Source organism: Oncorhynchus nerka, unplaced genomic scaffold (assembly GCF_034236695.1).
Source record: "Oncorhynchus nerka isolate Pitt River unplaced genomic scaffold, Oner_Uvic_2.0 unplaced_scaffold_2000, whole genome shotgun sequence".
NCBI lineage: Eukaryota > Metazoa > Chordata > Actinopteri > Salmoniformes > Salmonidae > Oncorhynchus > Oncorhynchus nerka.
In genome coordinates this window covers 15,486-35,000 of record NW_027039322.1, presented here as the reverse complement: position 1 = coordinate 35,000, position 19,515 = coordinate 15,486, and the positions used below count along the sequence as shown (strand labels likewise).

The 19,515-nt window shown below is 43.0% G+C and overlaps 4 non-coding genes across 4 annotated transcripts; all 4 read right to left on the bottom strand.

The window, feature by feature from the left end:
- Window positions 1-221: 221 nt before the first annotated feature.
- Window positions 222-293, bottom strand: trnat-cgu (transfer RNA threonine (anticodon CGU)). Its single transcript has one exon. It is a non-coding gene; the product is annotated as a tRNA-Thr (tRNA).
- A 5,533-nt stretch (window positions 294-5,826) lies between these two features.
- Window positions 5,827-5,899, bottom strand: trnaf-gaa (transfer RNA phenylalanine (anticodon GAA)). The gene has a single exon. It is a non-coding gene; the product is annotated as a tRNA-Phe (tRNA).
- Window positions 5,900-5,981: 82 nt separating this feature from the next.
- Window positions 5,982-6,055, bottom strand: trnai-aau (transfer RNA isoleucine (anticodon AAU)). Its single transcript has one exon. It is a non-coding gene; the product is annotated as a tRNA-Ile (tRNA).
- Window positions 6,056-10,720: 4,665 nt separating this feature from the next.
- On the bottom strand, window positions 10,721-10,794 carry trnai-aau (transfer RNA isoleucine (anticodon AAU)). Its single transcript has one exon. It is a non-coding gene; the product is annotated as a tRNA-Ile (tRNA).
- Window positions 10,795-19,515: the final 8,721 nt, after the last annotated feature.

Genomic DNA, 19,515 nt, shown 5'->3' with positions numbered 1-19,515 from the left:
TAGTAAGGGACCGTACATTTGCAATATGGACTTTCTCACTAACCATACAGGTACTGCCAAAATCTTCCCTTATGTATGACAGGAAACATGTAAAGTGGCTCTATCGTAGAGATACTTGCCCTTAATATAATAGTTATGTTCAAATATTGATACAACATGATTTTTCTACAAAGTCTTCAAATGAATGTACATTTCCATGGAATTTGAAGCTTTTTCTATAAAGGCACAGATGGGATTTGAACCCATGGTGTTCGGTTTACGAGAACGACGCCTTACCACTTGGCCACCATGCCACTCTATACTGCAATATATATATATATATATATATATCAACATTCTGGAAAGTAGTAGTTGTGCAAATGTGAATTTGGCACACAAACTCAGTGGAGAAAGGACCTCATACATATATAGCATGCACTCCCCTCTGAGCTTCCATCCCATTTAATTTGCAGATAAAACGCAATATCAATACACTGTACTTTATATATACACCACTCCATTGAAACTACAATGAAATGATAGCAGCAATTCTTAAAACAGGTACGGACAGGGATCGAAAACAAAGTGGGAGTTGTGCAAAAGCTAATTTAACAAGTGAATACTCTCAAAAGACAAGTTGGGGAATACTGTAGGTAAGGGAATACCCCCTGTATTGGACAAAAATGAATGGGAAGTCATTGGCATCGGACAAACCATATACACATTGTCCAATACCACCCAATTCGGCGTTGATTCATGCAAAGTGTATTGCAAATGCCATATGGCAATTGCCAGTTGTAACACTTTAAAAATTCAACAGGTGGCGAATCCGCTCCACCGTGGTTTTTCATATTGGATATGTAACCCAAGTCAACGTCCAAAAGCAAGATTTTGAAAAAATGATTTTTTTGTCAAAAACTTATCACCTCTTAAAAAAGTGCTTTCTGGACCATTTTTCGAAATTCTTTCGATTTTTTTGTCAATTACACATGTGTAAGAACTGTATGAATATACTTTTGTCCAATTTTATTTTATTTTTACATGCGCATAAGTAATATGTTTTGTCCATTTTCAATATGATTTCATAGGAAGTCAAAAGTCAAAAGTAAAAAATGTCAAAATTTTGTAAAAAACTTCACACACCCTTAAAAAAGTGCTTTCTGGACCGTTTTTCGAAATTCTTTCAAATTTTGTGTCAATTACACACGTATAAGAACTGTATCAACATACTTTAGTTGTATTTTATTATCATAATTATTTTTTATTTTATTACTTGTGCATAAGGAATATGATTTGTCCATTTACAATATGATTTCATAGGAAGTCAAAAGTCAAAGTCAAAAGTCACTTTTTTGGGGGCCAAATGCCATAAGAAATTTGACATGCTCGAAAATCCTGCAGAAATGCAAAATTGACTGGCCTGATGAACTCGGGATGGCCGGGCAGTGATAGTTGTTCCTTTCCATCACTCGTTGTGTTGATTTCATCATGTCCATTTGGTGATGTTTTTTCACTATACAATCATATTGCACGTGCATTTGCAATATGTTTCAATGGGCATTTACCATTTGAAATTTGACATGCTCAAAAATGCTAAATTGACTGGTCTGATGAACACAGGATGGCCGAGCAGTGAGAGTTGTACCTTTCCATCACTCGTTGTGTTGATTTCATCATGTCCATTTGTTTATGTTTTCTCACTTTTGCAAAGTCACTGTGCATTTGCAATATGGTTCAATGGGTAGGTACTATCACAAATTTGTCATGCTATAAAAATCCTGCAGGAATGTGAAATTGACTGGCCCGATGAACTCGGGATGGCTGGGCAGTGATTCTGGTTCATCTCAATGGCTCGTTAGGGTTGATTTCAGAATGTCACTTTTGGTGATGGTACCTCACTGTTTAAACATATTGCAAATGGACAAGAGTCACCAGCAAGTCACCGTCCATCAGTCAATTAGATATCATTCTGACACCAAACTGATACAAACTGACACCAAACCCACTTTTTCCAACTCGTTTAGTAGCCAACTATCACATACTTCAGAGCTGGCCCAAAATTCACAACGCCTTCGGTTCAAACCATAAAAAAACATAAAACACGTAGTTACGTTCTAGCTGCGGGTCCATTTCTTATGTTACATGTAGACCTTGCTGAGGCGACCCCGAATCCCAAGTTTCGGCTCGATCGGTCATTTGGTGTCCGAGCAAAACCCTAATTGGTGCTGAAAATCCACTTTTTTCCATGACTTGCTACGGGGTCCTTAAATGAGCTATCGGACAGAAACGTTGGGGTCTGTCTATATGGGCCGAGACGGTCGCAATGCACCTAGTCTTGCGACTCTGGGACATTTCTAAATGTCGCCATTTTCGTGATGCAAAAATGAATTGAAGTCATTGCAAATGTACGAAGCTGTTTCTCGGTCCGAGAACCGTCTAGAGCCACGTAACTCACCACGCACTATCGACCGGAGGTCTAGAACAGGATTCTAAAGTTTCGGAACTCTAGGTCCGACGGTTCTTTAAAAGTTCCAACAAGGTTAACTAATGCAGGCAGTGTATGTCTCTACGCACCCCAATGGGTCCCTACTTCCAAGCTGTGTGTGTGTGTGTGATTTAGTTTTCCTTTGAAATTTTACGGGAAAAATGACTGATTTACAGTTCATGGGGGTTGCCTAATCACATATATGAAGTTTTGGAAAGATCTGACTTTTTTAACCCCTCGAAACAGCCCAAGAGACACCAATTATGGCACTTCCGGTTGGCACAGGAAGCTGTACGTCAAGACATATCCTCATTGGGGTATGCTTTTACAGAATCCTGAGTTTTAAGTCCTTACGTTAAGAATTGACTGATTTACACAGGGTTGAATGCACTATGTCTATCAAACTGCAGGCAGGGTATGGATAAACACTTTTAGGGTGATTTTAACCACTTCCGGTTGGTCCAGGAAGCTTAGAATCAACACAGGTAGACCTCGTAGTGGCCTGATGGACTGTCATCGAAGACAGGTTCATACGACATTCATAACCCACATAGACTTCAGGTTGAATTTAGGGGTGCAGGCAATGTATTCCTATGGGGAGAGAAGTCAATGCAAACTCTTTGAAGTAAACACCTTCTTTTAACTATTAAGGGTTAATGCCACACGGTCAACGTTAGGCTTGCACGGATCGGGAGGACCTTAGGAACGTACCTGAGGTCGAATTGTGCTTCTCACCCTAACAGTTCTCTCACTGTCACCCAAAAGCAAATGACGTTGTGGGGCAGGCTTCATTTTGGGCCTACTTTTCTAATGGTCGCTGTGCTTAGACCGAGCGAGCTACGGTCAAGCGGGATATCTCGTTGAACTCGGCACGGCCTAGAGATTATGTTTATGCCATTGCCTGCTCTCTGTGTCTTTGAGCACAGCACTTTATCACTCCATCCTTGCTGTGTGTGTGTGTGAGAGAGCTTTTCTTTGACATCTGCTGGGAGAAATGACTGATTTACAGTTTAGGAGGGTTACCTAGTCACACATATGAAGTTTTGGAGAGATGTGACTTTTATAACCCTTCAAAACAGACAGTGTGACCCAATTAAAGGCACTTCCGGTTGGCACAGGAAGCTATAAGTAAACACATGTCTTGATTGACATAGACACTTACAGAATCCTGAGTTTTAAGTCTTTAGGTTAAGAATTGACTGATCTACGATCTACACAGGGTTGAATGTAGTCATTTTCACCTTTGAAGGTTATGTACATCAAAACACCTTTTGGGTCAATTTAACCACTTCCGGTTGCTCCAGGAAGTTTAGAATCGACACAGGTAGACCTCATAGTGGTCTGATGGACTGTCATAGAAGACAGGTTCATTAGGCATTCATAACCCACATAGGCTTCAGGTTGAATTTAGAGGTGCAGGCAATGTATTCCTATGGGGAGAGAAGTCAATGCAAACTCTTTGATGTAAACACCTTCTTTTAACTGTTAAGGGTTAATGCCACAGGGTCAAGGTTAGACTTGCACGGATCGGGAGGACCTTAGGAACGTACCTGAGGTCGAATTGTGCTTCTCACCCTAACAGTTCTCTCACTGTCACCCAAAACAAATTACATTTAGGGCTAGGCTTAATTTTGGGCCTACTTTTCTAATGGTCGCTGTGCTTAGACTGAGCGAGCTGCGGTCAAGCGGGGCATCTTGTTGAACTCGGCAAGGCCTAGAGAATATGTAAATGCCATTGTAGGCTTTGTGTGTCTTTAAGCACCGCACTTTGTCACTCCATCCTTGCTGTGTGTGTGTTTCTGTGTATGTGTGTGTGTGTGAGAGAGAGCTTTTCTTTGACATCTGTTGGGAGAAATGACTGACTTACAGTTTATGGGGGTTGCCTATTCACACATATGAAGTTTTGAAAAGATCTGACCTTTTTAACCCTTGGAAACTGCCACTGTGACACCATTTAAGGCACTTCCGGTTGGCACAGGAAGCTATAAATAAACTCATATCCTGATTGGGGTATGCCTTTACAGAATCCTGAGTTTTAAGTCTTTACGTTAAGAACTGAGTTATTTACGGAGGGTTTAGTGAGTGTGTGTTATTTCAGAAAATCATAGAAAATCACAGAAATCTCGCAGAGCTCCGCAGCACACTTTAAAAAGATTCGTAAGAACACCCTGCAACTGGATCTGTAACCGTTGAAAAAAAAAAACACCTATCCGTGAACATCACCAATCTGTCGTTGTACGATTTCTCTTAAATGACGATAGATAAATGGCTGGTTCTTTTTTTATTGACACCGGAGGCTCCTTGACTTTGACGTGAAGTGGAAAAATAATTTCTCTATTTTCATTTTGGACCTTTAATCCCAGATAAATGGCCATAACTCAAAAACCGTTGAGGCCTAGACGCCATCTTGTTCGGGGCCAACTGCCCATTATGCCAAACATACGCTCACCGAGTTTCGGCTTCGAAATATCTGTTTTCGAGATAAGGCCCCGTCGTGAATCGTGATGTTTTGTCCAATAGCAATATGATTGCTTATGCCCTCTTGTGGGATATTCAGGGACAGCGGAAAAATGACCAAAATCTTATTATTTTTGTAAAATGGAAACCGAATGTCCGACAAAGTTCATTTGATCACTTCCTGGTAGGTCCGGCCCTGCCGCTCGGCCCGACGCCGTCCGCGAATTTTACAAACGATTTCGGACGTCTAGTAAGGGACCGTACATTTGCAATATGGACTTTCTCACTAACCAAACAGCAACTGCCGAAATCTTCCCTTAAGGTATGTAAACAATGACAAGAAACTCTCATGTAACACTGATGTCACAATGTCAGATGAAAAAGAAAGACATTACTTACTTTCAGAGAGCAGCGTATCACACACTCTAACCAACTGCGCTAACCGGCCGCTGGCTACAGAGCACAATTGTTGAGATGCACCGAGCCTCTGCAAGTGCTGGAGTGCAAACTAACAAGTCCACCAACAGCATAGCCTGACAAGACTGGACACTCTTGGTTGCTCCTTGTGGCAATTCCAAACAGCTGGGGAATTTGATCAATTGGTATTGTGTTTGCTTAGCATGCTATAGGTAGTGGGATCGATGCCCGCATTCCCCAAAAACACATTTTTTTGTGGATCCAAGAAAGCTGCAGTTCACACTTCATGCAGCCTTGTCTTACAACAACCTACTGTCATGTAGCAATGACAAGCAACTTTAATGTAACACTGATGTCAAAATGTCAGATGAAAAAGCAAGACATTACTTACTTTCAGAGGAGCAGCGTAGCACACACCATTGAGGCCCACAAACAAAGCTGTGGAAAGTTTCCTTGAAGCCAGAGCATAAAGAAAGAACAAATGCAGATGCCGAAACCCGGGATCGAACCAGGGACCTCAAGATATTCAGTCTAACGCTCTCCCAACTGAGCTATTCCGGCAATTCACTCAACATAATTCTGTGGCACCCTTGACAATTCACATGCATGTGACTCATAATTTTGACACTCAAAATGTACATAATAGCCAGTATGGGTATCGAACCCATGACATTGGCGTTATTAGCACCACACTCTTACCAACTGACCTAACCAGCCATTTGCTGTTTTGCTCAATTGTTGAAATGCACCGATTCTCTGCAAGTGCTGGCACGTCAACAAACAAGTCCACCAACAGCATAGCCTGACAAGACTGGACACTCTTGGTTGCTCCTTGTGGCAATTCCAAACAGCTTTGGAATTTGATCAATTGGTATTGTGTTTGCTTAGCATGCTATAGGTAGTGGGGGGGAGAACTTCCGGGTTGGAGCGAGCGGTCGCATCCGCACTCGGTCCGCAGGTAGTATTACATTTCATTACATTTCATTATAGTACAACGGTTTGATTTGTCTAATCTTAGCAATTTCTTCTTAGCTAGCTACATAGCCGTCTTTGTATCATAGATAATTGCGTAATTATCGTATTTCGTCGTCCTAACACAGTCTACACTGCTATCTGCCCTGCAGCTAGCCAGCTAGCTAACGTCCACCGTCTACCGATTAGCAGCACAACTATTACACTCAACTGAACGACTTGATTAGTGTAGTGTTAGCTAGCTACATAGTTGTCTTTGCTGTCTTCGTATCCAAGATAATTGTGTAGTTTAGAGTGTGTAGTTTTAGAGTGATTATCTTAATTTACCGAGGTTAGCCAGCCAGCTATTTGACGTCCTTAACGTAGGAGACACTGCTAGCTAGCCAACAGCTAGCCAACGTCTACCGAACAGAACTTCCGCACTCAACAACCCGGTCGCATTTCGCTTCGCTCCACAGGTAGTATCACATTTTTCATTTCATTTCATTACAGTACAACGGCTTGATTTGTTTGATCGTAGCTAGCTACATAGCTAGCTACATAGCCGTCATTGTATCAAAGATAATTGTGTATTCTAGAACGATTTCCTAGGTTAGCTAGCCAGCTATTGTCGTTCTTTTAACGCAACGTAACGTAATCAGCACTGCTAGCTAGCCAGCTAGCCCCGAATAGCAGCACAGTAGAAACTATTACACTCAACAGAACGACTTGATTAGTGTAGTGTCAACAACGCAGCCACTGCCAGCTAGCCTACATAGTCAACAACGCAGCCTCTGCCAGCTAGCCTACTTCAGCAGTACTGTATCATTTTAATCATTTTAGTCAATAAGATTCTTGCTACGTAAGCTTAACTTTCTGAACACTTGAGACGTGTAGTCCACTTGTCATTCCAATCTCCTTTGCATTAGCGTAGCCTCTTGTGTAGCCTGTCAACTATGTGTCTGTCTATCCCTGTTCTCTCCTCTCTGCACAGACCATACAAACGCTCCACACCGCGTGGCCGCGGCCACCCTAATCTGGTGGTCCCAGCGCGCACGACCCACGTGGAGTTCCAGGTCTCCGGTAGCCTCTGGAACTGCCGATCTGCGGCCAACAAGGCAGAGTTCATCTCAGCCTATGCCTCCCTCCAGTCCCTCGACTTCTTGGCACTGACGGAAACATGGATCACCACAGACAACACTGCTACTCCTACTGCTCTCTCTTCGTCTGCCCACGTGTTCTCGCACACCCCGAGAGCTTCTGGTCAGCGGGGTGGTGGCACCGGGATCCTCATCTCTCCCAAGTGGTCATTCTCTCTTTCTCCCCTTACCCATCTGTCTATCGCATCCTTTGAATTCCATGCTGTCACAGTTACCAGCCCTTTCAAGCTTAACATCCTTATCATTTATCGCCCTCCAGGTTCCCTCGGAGAGTTCATCAATGAGCTTGATGCCTTGATAAGCTCCTTTCCTGAGGACGGCTCACCTCTCACAGTTCTGGGCGACTTTAACCTCCCCACGTCTACCTTTGACTCATTTTTCTCTGCCTCCTTCTTTCCACTCCTCTCCTCTTTTGACCTCACCCTCTCACCTTCCCCCCCCTACTCACAAGGCAGGAAATACGCTCGACCTCATCTTTACTAGATGCTGTTCTTCCACTAACCTCATTGCAACTCCCTCCAAGTCTCCGACCACTACCTTGTATCCTTTTCCCTCTCGCTCTCATCCAACACTTCCCACACTGCCCCTACTCGGATGGTATCGCGCCGTCCCAACCTTCGCTCTCTCTCCCCCCCGCTACTCTCTCCTCTTCCATCCTATCATCTCTTCCCTCTGCTCAAACCTTCTCCAACCTATCTCCTGATTCTGCCTCCTCAACCCTCCTCTCCTCCCTTTCTGCATCCTTTGACTCTCTATGTCCCCTATCCTCCAGGCCGGCTCGGTCCTCCCCTCCCGCTCCGTGGCTCGACGACTCATTGCGAGCTCACAGAACAGGGCTCCGGGCAGCCGAGCGGAAATGGAGGAAAACTCGCCTCCCTGCGGACCTGGCATCCTTTCACTCCCTCCTCTCTACATTTTCCTCTTCTCTCTCTGCTGCTAAAGCCACTTTCTACCACTCTAAATTCCAAGCATCTGCCTCTAACCCTAGGAAGCTCTTTGCCACCTTCTCCTCCCTCCTGAATCCTCCTCCCCCCCCCTCTCTGCAGATGACTTCGTCAACCATTTTGAAAAGAAGGTCGACGACATCCGATCCTCGTTTGCTAAGTCAAACCACACCGCTGGTTCTGCTCACACTGCCCTACCCTGTGCTCTGACCTCTTTCTCCCCTCTCTCTCCAGATGAAATCTCGCGTCTTGTGACGGCCGGCCGCCCAACAACCTGCCCGCTTGACCCTATCCCCTCCTCTCTTCTCCAGACCATTTCCGGAGACCTTCTCCCTTACCTCACCTCGCTCATCAACTCATCCCTGACCGCTGGCTACGTCCCTTCCGTCTTCAAGAGAGCGAGAGTTGCACCCCTTCTGAAAAAACCTACACTCGATCCCTCCGATGTCAACAACTACAGACCAGTATCCCTTCTTTCTTTTCTCTCCAAAACTCTTGAACGTGCCGTCCTTGGCCAGCTCTCCCGCTATCTCTCTCAGAATGACCTTCTTGATCCATATCAGTCAGGTTTCAAGACTAGTCATTCAACTGAGACTGCTCTTCTCTGTATCACGGAGGCGCTCCGCACTGCTAAAGCTAACTCTCTCTCCTCTGCTCTCATCCTTCTAGACCTATCGGCTGCCTTCGATACTGTGAACCATCAGATCCTCCTCTCCACCCTCTCCGAGTTGGGCATCTCCGGCGCGGCCCACGCTTGGATTGCGTCCTACCTGACAGGTCGCTCCTACCAGGTGGCGTGGCGAGAATCCGTCTCCACACCACGTGCTCTCACCACTGGTGTCCCCCAGGGCTCTGTTCTAGGCCCTCTCCTATTCTCGCTATACACCAAGTCACTTGGCTCTGTCATAACCTCACATGGTCTCTCCTATCATTGCTATGCAGACGACACACAATTAATCTTCTCCTTTCCCCCTTCTGATGACCAGGTGGCGAATCGCATCTCTGCATGTCTGGCAGACATATCAGTGTGGATGACGGATCACCACCTCAAGCTGAACCTCGGCAAGACGGAGCTGCTCTTCCTCCCGGGGAAGGACTGCCCGTTCCATGATCTCGCCATCACGGTTGACAACTCCATTGTGTCCTCCTCCCAGAGCGCTAAGAACCTTGGCGTGATCCTGGACAACACCCTGTCGTTCTCAACTAACATCAAGGCGGTGGCCCGTTCCTGTAGGTTCATGCTCTACAACATCCGCAGAGTACGACCCTGCCTCACACAGGAAGCGGCGCAGGTCCTAATCCAGGCACTTGTCATCTCCCGTCTGGATTACTGCAACTCGCTGTTGGCTGGGCTCCCTGCCTGTGTCATTAAACCCCTACAACTCATCCAGAACGCCGCAGCCCGTCTGGTGTTCAACCTTCCCAAGTTCTCTCACGTCACCCCGCTCCTCCGCTCTCTCCACTGGCTTCCAGTTGAAGCTCGCATCCGCTACAAGACCATGGTGCTTGCCTACGGAGCTGTGAGGGGAACGGCACCTCAGTACCTCCAGGCTCTGATCAGGCCCTACACCCAAACAAGGGCACTGCGTTCATTCACCTCTGGCCTGCTCCCCTCCCTACCACTGAGGAAGTACAGTTCCCGCTCAGCCCAGTCAAAACTGTTCGCTGCTCTGGCCCCCCAATGGTGGAACAAACTCCCTCACGACGCCAGGACAGCGGAGTCAATCACCACCTTCCGGAGACACCTGAAACCCCACCTCTTTAAGGAATACCTAGGATAGGATAAAGTAATCCCTCTCACCCCCCACCTTAAAAGATTTAGATGCACTACTGTTCCACTGGATGTCATAAGGTGAATGCACCAATTTGTAAGTCGCTCTGGATAAGAGCGTCTGCTAAATGACTTAAATGTAAATGTTAAATGTAGTGGGATCGATGCCCGCATTCCCCAAAAACCTGGTTCACACTTCATGCAGCCTTGTCTTACGACAACCTACTGTCATGTAGCAATGACAAGCAACTTTAATGTAACACTGATGTCAAAATGTCAGATGAAAAAGCAAGACATTACTTACTTTCAGAGGAGCAGCGTAGCACACACCATTGAGGCCCACAAACAAAGCTGTGGAAAGTTTCCTTGAAGCCAGAGCATAAAGAAAGAACAAATACAGATGCAGAAACCAGGGATCGAACCAGAGACGTTTAGATCTTCAGTATAACGCTCTCCCAACTGAGCTATTCCGGCAATTCACTCGACATAATTCTGTGGCACCCTTGACAATTCACATGCATGTGACTCATAATTTTGACACTCAAAATGTACATAATAGCCAGTATGGGGATCAAACCCATGCCCTTAGAGTTATTAGCACCACACTCTAACCAACTGAGCTAACCGGCCATTTGCTATTTTGCTCAATTGTTGAAATGCATCGAGCCTCTGCAAGTGCTGGCACGTCAACAAACAAGTCCACCAACAGCATAGCCTGACAAGACTGGACCCTCTTGGTTGCTTCTTGCGGAAATTCCAAACGGCTGGGGAATTAGCTCAAATGCTTTGCACGTGTGAGGTAGTGGGATCGATGCCCACATTCTCCAAAAGCACATTTTTTATGGATCCAAGAAAGCTGCAGTTCACACTTCATGCAGCCTTGTCTTACGACAACCTACTGTCATGTAAACAATGACAAGCAACTTCATAAATGACAAGGTTGCTAAAACACTGATGTCAAAATGTCAGATGAAAAAGCAAGACATTACTTACTTTCAGAGGAGCAGCGTAGCAATGCACACACCATTGAGGCCCACAAACAAAGCTGTGGAAAGTTTCCTTGAAGCCAGAGCATAAAGAAAGAACAAATACAGATGCCCACTTTGACTTTATATAGTGCACCAAGAGATAATTTCTTGCTTACGGCCATACCGGCCTTAGTGAGCACTTCCTGTTTGGAAAGTGAGACAGGTGTTGGTGATTAAGTCGTGAGTGAGTGTTTGTTTGCTTGAGAGTGTTTGCTTGAGAGCTTTTTGGTTATTTCCAACGTTTTTTGAAGTATCATTTTGATTTTTGCATTTGAACAAGTTTAAGTTTGCCTCGTTTTTCCCCCTTTGCAGTTTTGCTGCTTGGGGAGAGTTTTTGTTCTCATTTTTGTTTACTATGACGGACAACATGGCAATGACTAGTGGAATGGACAAGGACAAAGAATATTCTCAACGGAAGAAACATGGAGATGAAGGAGGACTGAAATATGGCAAAGAATTTACGGTGGCAGTGGAGTTGATGGGAGAAGATAAAGTTACAACAATGGAGTTACTACGTTCGATTAAAGAGGTGTGTGGGGAGGTGGGATGTAGAATGAAAGGAGAAAGAAAGTACGAAATTACAATGCGAAATGGAAAAGGAAAGGATTGGTTAATGGATGGTTTAATGATTACAGATACAAGGATCATGGCGAGAGATATGATTGCCAATGAGCTAGTTGTATCTTTCATGAATCTTCCGTTATACATCGAAGACAAAGTCATACTGGATAAGCTGAGTAGCTGGGGTGTAACTGCTGTCTCAGAAATAAGGAGGAGAGTTTGGCCAGGTACAGAGATCGTGGACGGGACGAGAATCTGTAAAGAAAAATTCACTGAAACAGTACAATCGTTGCCATTTTCGACATAATTTGAGACACTGGAGGGAGGAGAGTATTTCCGAGTAATACACGATAAGCAGGTCAGGGTTTGTCGACGGTGTATCCAGTCTGGGCACATAGTCAAGGACTGCCCTGAGTTTAAATGTTTCAAGTGTGGTTAACAGGGTCATTATGTGAGGGAATGTGTTGGAGGGAAGGGCAAGGTCTTTTTGTGGTGGATGCTAAAAGAGACTAGAGGAGTGCAACTGTGGAGAGGTTTTGGCTGAAGAGGGGAGTCAGGAACTGATAGAGGAATTTTAGATTCCTCTATGCTTTAATTGCCAAAACCAATTAGCACTCATTTCTAAATTCATTAATGAATTGTAAGTTCATTAATTATGCATGAAATAGATTGAGACCAGTCTTAAAAGCCAGGTAAGAGCGTTTAATTCCAGAGAGTACTGACCCAAAATACAAAGAACATTACATCATAAAGAAAGTGAACATAAAATGACGTCATCAGTTTCACACCCTCTCCCAGCCTTACAATGGCGTAGTATTCGGTCCTGGAGATAGTTTCACTCCCCTCATAAACTACATTCCAACCTGTCTAAAGGATATACTTCTCTCCAATAATGGAATCCAACCAAAACATTCTTATCTGTTTGAAAAACTATCTTATCCCTCCTTCTTAAACTTTCCCAGGAGACACAGACACAATTCATTTCTGCTTACATTTTCAGTAACAGTTCAACTAAAAACCCATACTTTTCAAATCATAACATAATAGTATTAGCATAAATGGTTCTAATCATTAATGTATACATAATTGATCATCTAAACTATAATTTCCTCTAACAGGAACTTTTTGAGGAAGCAATTGTATCACCACAAGAAGGAGAAGAAGATGGAAGAGAGGACGTGGTGGAGGGTGGAAGGGAGAAGATGAAACAGAAGACAAATTAAATAGGGAGCAGTATGGATTCAGAAATAAGAAGAGGGAGTTTTCAGGAGGGGGGGAGTGGGCTGGGTGGAGGAACTGGGGACTCACAGACTTTGGGGGGACCTCGAGCGATGTGGGTGCCTCGGAAGGAGGTGAAGTGGAGGGGAGTGGGATGCTGACAACGATACAGGAGACACAAATGGGCACAGGAAAGAAGATTTTGAGTTGGTTGGATGAGATGGATTTAGAGTCAATTTCGGATTCAGTTGACATGGAAAATATTGATAGAACAAGGGAGGCTACAGGAAGAGGAAAGCGGCGGTGGAGGTGAAAAAGTGATGATTGATATGTGGAGAGGAAAATCCAGACAAAAGAGAATTTTCTAGAAGGCAGGTGGTTTTAGGGGATTTGAAACAAACAAGGATAGATCTGGTTTTAGTAAAAGACGGTTGAAGGAATTTTATGAAGGATATTATGTATGTTTTGCAACTTTTAGTGCTCATGCAGGTTTAACATTTTCAGTGGGCTTAGATAAGGAAAGAGCAGGGGTGGAATATGGTGTATGAATGCAGGGTATTTAGAAGATGAGGAATATGGGAAACAACTTAAATATTTGATAGCATGTGAAATGGAGGACAAGCAGAAAGAGAATGATAAGTGTTTATGGTGGGACAAGGTTAAGGAAAAAATAAAAGTTTTTAGTATAAGATATGCAAGGAAAAAGAGGGGTAGGATGAAAAGAGAAGAACATTAGTTGAGAGCTAAATTGGAAGAAGAAATGGGGAAGTGTGACAGTGAACCTAATTATAATATAGAAATGTTTTTAGAGTTGAAAGAAAAATGTAGTAAATATGAAATAGATAAGTGTAAGGGGGCTTTTATAAGAAGTAAAGCAAAGTATTTTTGAGGGGAGAAATGCACTTTGTTTTTTCTTGGATTAGAGAAGAATAAACAGAGGAGAACATTCCCTGCTCAAAAAATAAAGGGAACACAAACAACACAATGAAACTCCAAGTCAATCACACTTCTGTGAAATCAAACTGTCAACTTAGGAAGCAACACTGATTGACAATACATTTCACATGCTGTTGTGCAAATGGAATTGACAACAGGTGGAAATTATAGGCAATTAGCAAGACACCCCCAATAAAGGAGTGGTTCTGCAGGTGGTGACCACAGACCACTTCTCAGTTCCTATGCTTCCTGGCTGATGTTTTGGTCACTTTTGAATGCTGGCGGTGCTTTCGCTCTAGTGGTAGCATGAGACGGAGTCTATAACCCACACAAGTGGCTCAGGTAATGCAGCTCATCCAGGATGGCACATCAATGCGAGATGTAGCAAGAAGGTTTGCTGTGTCTGTCAGCGTAGTGTCCAGAGCATGGAGGCGCTACCAGGAGACAGGCCAGTACATCAGGAGACGTGGAGGGCAACAACCCAGCAGCAGGACCGCTACCTCCGCCTTTGTGCAAGGAGGAGCAGGAGGAGCACTGCCAGAGCCCTGCAAAATGACCTCCAGCAGGCCACAAATGTGCATGTGTCTGCTCAAACGGTCAGAAACAGACTCCATGAGGGTGGTATGAGGGCCCGACGTCCACAGGTGGGGGTTGTGCTTACAGCCCAACACCGTGCAGGACGTTTGGCATTTGCCAGAGAACACCAAGATTGGCAAATTCGCCACTGGCGCCCTGTGCTCTTCACAGATGAAAGCAGGTTCACACTGAGCACATGTGACAGACGTGACAGAGTCTGGAGACGCCGTGGAGAATGTTCTGCTGCCTGCAACATCCTCCAGCATGACCGGTTTGGCGGTGGGTCAGACATGGTGTGGGGTGGCATTTCTTTGGGGGGCCGCACAGCCCTCCATGTGCTCGCCAGAGGTAGCCTGACTGCCATTAGGTACCGAGATGAGATCCTCAGACCCCTTGTGAGACCATATGCTGGTGCGGTTGGCCCTGGGTTCCTCCTAATGCAAGACAATGCTAGACCTCACGTGGCTGGAGTGTGTCAGCAGTTCCTGCAAGAGGAAGGCATTGATGCTATGGACTGGCCCGCCCGTTCCCCAGACCTGAATCCAATTGAGCACATCTGGGACATCATGTCTCGCTCCATCCACCAACGCCACGTTGCACCACAGACTGTCCAGGACTTGGCGGATGCTTTAGTCCAGGTCTGGGAGGAGATCCCTCAGGAGACCATCCGCCATCTCATCAGGAGCATGCCCAGGCGTTGTAGGGAGGTCATGGTTTTCCACTTTAATTTTGAGTGCGACTCCATGGGTTGATAAATTTGATTTCGTTTGATAATGTTTGTGTGATTTGTTGTCAGCACATTCAACTGTGTAAAGAAAAAAGTATTTAATAAGAATATTTCATTCATTCAGATCTAGGATGTGTTATTTTAGTGTTCCCTTTATTTTTTTGAGCAGTGTATATTAGAAAGATATAAAATGTAAAGGGTGAAGTTGTCAATGTTTATGTAGAGATATTAGAAACAGTGCAGAATTTTTATAAGGATTTATTTAAGAAAGGGGAGGTGGATGAGGGGTGTGTAAAGGAGATATTGGATAGTGTGGATGTGCAAATTTATGTAGAGGATAAACAAATGTGTGATGGGAAGATAACAGTGAATGAAGTTAAAGATGCGATTAATGGTTTACAAGTAAATAAGAGTCCTGGAGTAGATGGGATAATTGCAGAGTTTTATAAAATATATGAATGTTTTTTAGCACCTATTTTATTGGAAGTTTATCAATATATGGAGGATAATAATAGTATTTCAGAATCTATGGTGACAGGGCTGATTTTATATAAAAATAAGGGGAGCAAATTGAAACTGGAGAATTATAGGCCAATTAGTTTATTAAATTCAGATTATAAGGTATTACCTAAGATACTGGCAAATAGAATGAAGCAAGTTTTAAATGATATTATAGCACCTACACATAATTATAGTGTGCCCTGGTAGAGATATTGCTGATACAATTAGAGATGTGATTTAAAAAAATTAGTTTTAAGCATAGATTTAAATAAAGCTTTCGATAGGGTGGAACATGATTTTATGTTTAGGGTAATGGATAAATATGGTTTTGGTAATAGAATAGTAGGATGGATAAAATTATTATATAAGAAGGCAAAAAGTAGGGTGAAGTGTAATGGGGTTTTAACTGATTATTTTATTCTTGAGAGATCTGTGAGACAGGGGTGCCCTTTATCAGCTTTATCGGTAGAACCTTTAGCAGCATTTCTTTAAAAATATAATCTTATAAATTGTGTACAGACTCCACAAGGACGTTTTAGTTTGATTCATCAATACGCAAATGATACCACTATAACAGTTAGAGATGAGGGAAGTGTAAAAAGGGTGATGGAGTGTTTTAAAGTATATGGACAGGCATCGGGTGCAAAGGTTAACATGGATAAGTCAGTAGTAATGAGTAAGATTAATGAGGGGAATTTTGTATTAAAACTTGTTATGGAAGCGCTTCCTCATAGGGAATCGAAATTTCTGAAATTTCAAGTGCACCACGCATAGTTTATGATAAAAATCAAAATGTCATAAAAATTGACATCCAATATACCAAATTAAAGCTACACTCGTTGTGAATCTATTCACCGAGTCAGATTTGTAAAATGCTTTTCGGGGAAAGCATGAGACGCTATTATCTGTACCATGCAGCCTCACATAAATGCAGCATTACAAAAACGACAGATTTTTCGTTAGCGCTCGCAAACGAAAAGGCTGAAATAAAATATAAAACATTCCTTACCTTTGACGAGCTTCATTCTTGGCACTCCTAGATGTCCCATAAACATCATTTAGGGTCTTTTTTCGATTATTTCGGTCCATATATAGCCTAGATATCGAGCTAGGAATACCTTGGGAATGGAGTAAAAAAATTAGCATTTTATAACGTAACGTCATTTTTTAAAATGCCAAAAGTCGACGATAAACTTTCACAAAACACTTCGAAATACTTTTGTAATGCTACTTTAGGTATTAGTACACGTTAATAAGCGATAAAATACCTCAGGAGACCGTGTGGAATCGTTAGCTGGTCCGTGGAGAAAAACATGTTTGAAAATGGTCGCTCGAAAATCTGGGCGGTGGCAGTAGGAAAGTAGTTCTCTTGTTTGGGTTAGACCAAGAATCAATTGCGAAACTAATGACGTAACTCTAGACAGCATGGGGAAGCTGTAGCCAATGAGAACGCGGCTCTATTTAATTCTGTTCTCTGTAAACAATTGCCTGCAGGCGCGGAAGAATATATTTTTACACTTTCAGTGAACAGATTTTCATGACCTATTCGACCGAAACGCACGTTCTGTAAATGGCACAGGCGTTATTTAAACACTTTTGGAAAGGTCTGACTGTTTCCTTTCCACACAAACTAACCAAATGAACGTACCATATTCCTGGCATGAATAGCAGGGCGCTGAAATGTTGCGCGATTTTTTTTTTAAAGACTGCGAAAATTCGCATGCTCCATAACAAGTTTTAAGTCATGCTAGATATGCAATAAGATTAAGGAATTTAGGTCATTATGAAGGGAAAATTGTGAGTGTGGATTTTTGTGGTATTTTAGAGAAAGATACATAATATATAGAAACGGTGGAGGAAACTGTGGGTGAGTACTGTAATTGAAATTCTATCAAATGGAAAACTTGTAATTCATTATTAATTGGTTTTAGTGGATAATTGTGTTACTTTTTCTTTTTCTGATTTTGTTAAAGGGTGAATTGTTCATCTTTTGTCTGAATGTTGTAAATAGTGTGTTTTTTATATTATATATATATATTTTTTTAACCTGTTAAGACTCTAGGGGCAGTATTTCATTTTTGGATAAAAAGACGTGCCCGTTTTAAGCGCAATATTTTGTCACGAAAAGATGCTCGAATATGCTTGGAATTGATAGTTTTGGAAAGAAAACACTCTGACGTTTCCAGAACTGCAAAGATTTTCACTGTGAGTGCCCTAGAACAAAACCTTCAGGCAAAACCAAGATGTTTCAGCAACCAGGAAATGAACAGGATTTCCGAAGCTACGTGTTCCATGATCTCCTTATATGGCTGTGAATGCGCCAGGAATGAGCCTGCACTTTCTGTCGTTTCCCCAAGGTGTCTGCAGCATTGTGACGTATTTGCAGGCATATCATTGGAAGATTGACCATAAGAGACTACATTTACCAGGTGTCCCGCACGGTGTCCTGCGTGGAAATTGGTGGGTAAAACTCAGCTACTAGTATTTTTCCATGCGATTCTGAGGACAAAGCAAGCTTCCAGGAACGGCATTTCAATGAAGAGATATATGACAAAACACCTTGAGGATTGATTCAAACAACGTTTGCCATGTTTCAGTCGATATTATGGAGTTAATTCGGAAAGAAGTTCGACGTGTAGGTGACTGAATTTTCGGTTAGTTTCGGTAGCCAAATGCATAGTAACAAAACGGAACGATGTGTCCTACACAAAGAATCTTTCAGGAAAAACTGGACATCTGCTATGTAACTGAGAGTCTCCTCATTGAAACATCTGAAGTTCTTCAAAGGTAAATTATTTTATTTGATTCCTTTGCTGGTTTTTGTGAATATGTTGCATGCTAAATGCTAACGCTAAATGCTAAGCTAGCTATCAAAACTCTTACAAATGATTGATTTTCTCTGGTTCAAAAGCATATTTTGAAAATCTGAGATGACAGGATTGTTAAGAAAAGGATAAGCTTGAGAGCAGGCATATTTATTTCATTTGCGATTTTTAGAAATCACTAACGTTGCGTTATGGTAATGAGCTTGAGGCTGTAGTCAGGAACCCGCATGCGGGGGGGGTGTAGTATGAAGTTAATGTGCCCGATCTCGGAAGCTAAGCAGGGTCGGGCCTGGTTAGTACTTGGATGGGAGACCGCCTGGGAATACCAGGTGCTGTAAGCGTTTTGCTCCAGTAGAGGGTTCTCTTGTGTCATGCGTGGAGCAACTGCCTTATTTATCACCCTAATAATGTATTTTTATTGGACTAAAAGGCAGTTTGTTAGTGCTTCCCTGCCATGCCCTGATCAAATCCAATAATAGGCAGTGCATTTCCCTCAATCTAGGCAGTGCATTCAGCATTTGTTTTTAGGCTAGAGACTGTCAATGTCTGTAGTCATTAGGCCCTGTAAAATCCCTTCAATGTTTTGCCTGATCTCCCCCCCAAAAAACAAACAATTCCCCCTATTCTCCATTTACATTTCCCTGTTGACTGTTTGTCCCTGCATCTGTAGGTTTTTGCTCTCAAAAGTACACCTTTTTATAACATGATTGGATGTTCTGTCCACGACAACGTTTAAAACCCTAGCAGGAAACTACTTTTGAGGTCTGGGAAAAACGGAAGACATATCGATTTTTCAATAAAGCGTTTCACATTCTCCACTGGTTGAAATACTATCCTGTGTCCTCAGATGAAATGGAGTTAGATATGCATAGGTTTTTTTCCTCTATATATGAATTGAGAAATCAATCATGTTTAGTCTATTGTATAGTTACAATGTGTAATCATTGATATCCCAGGAGCAGTAAACACTTTTGAAGTG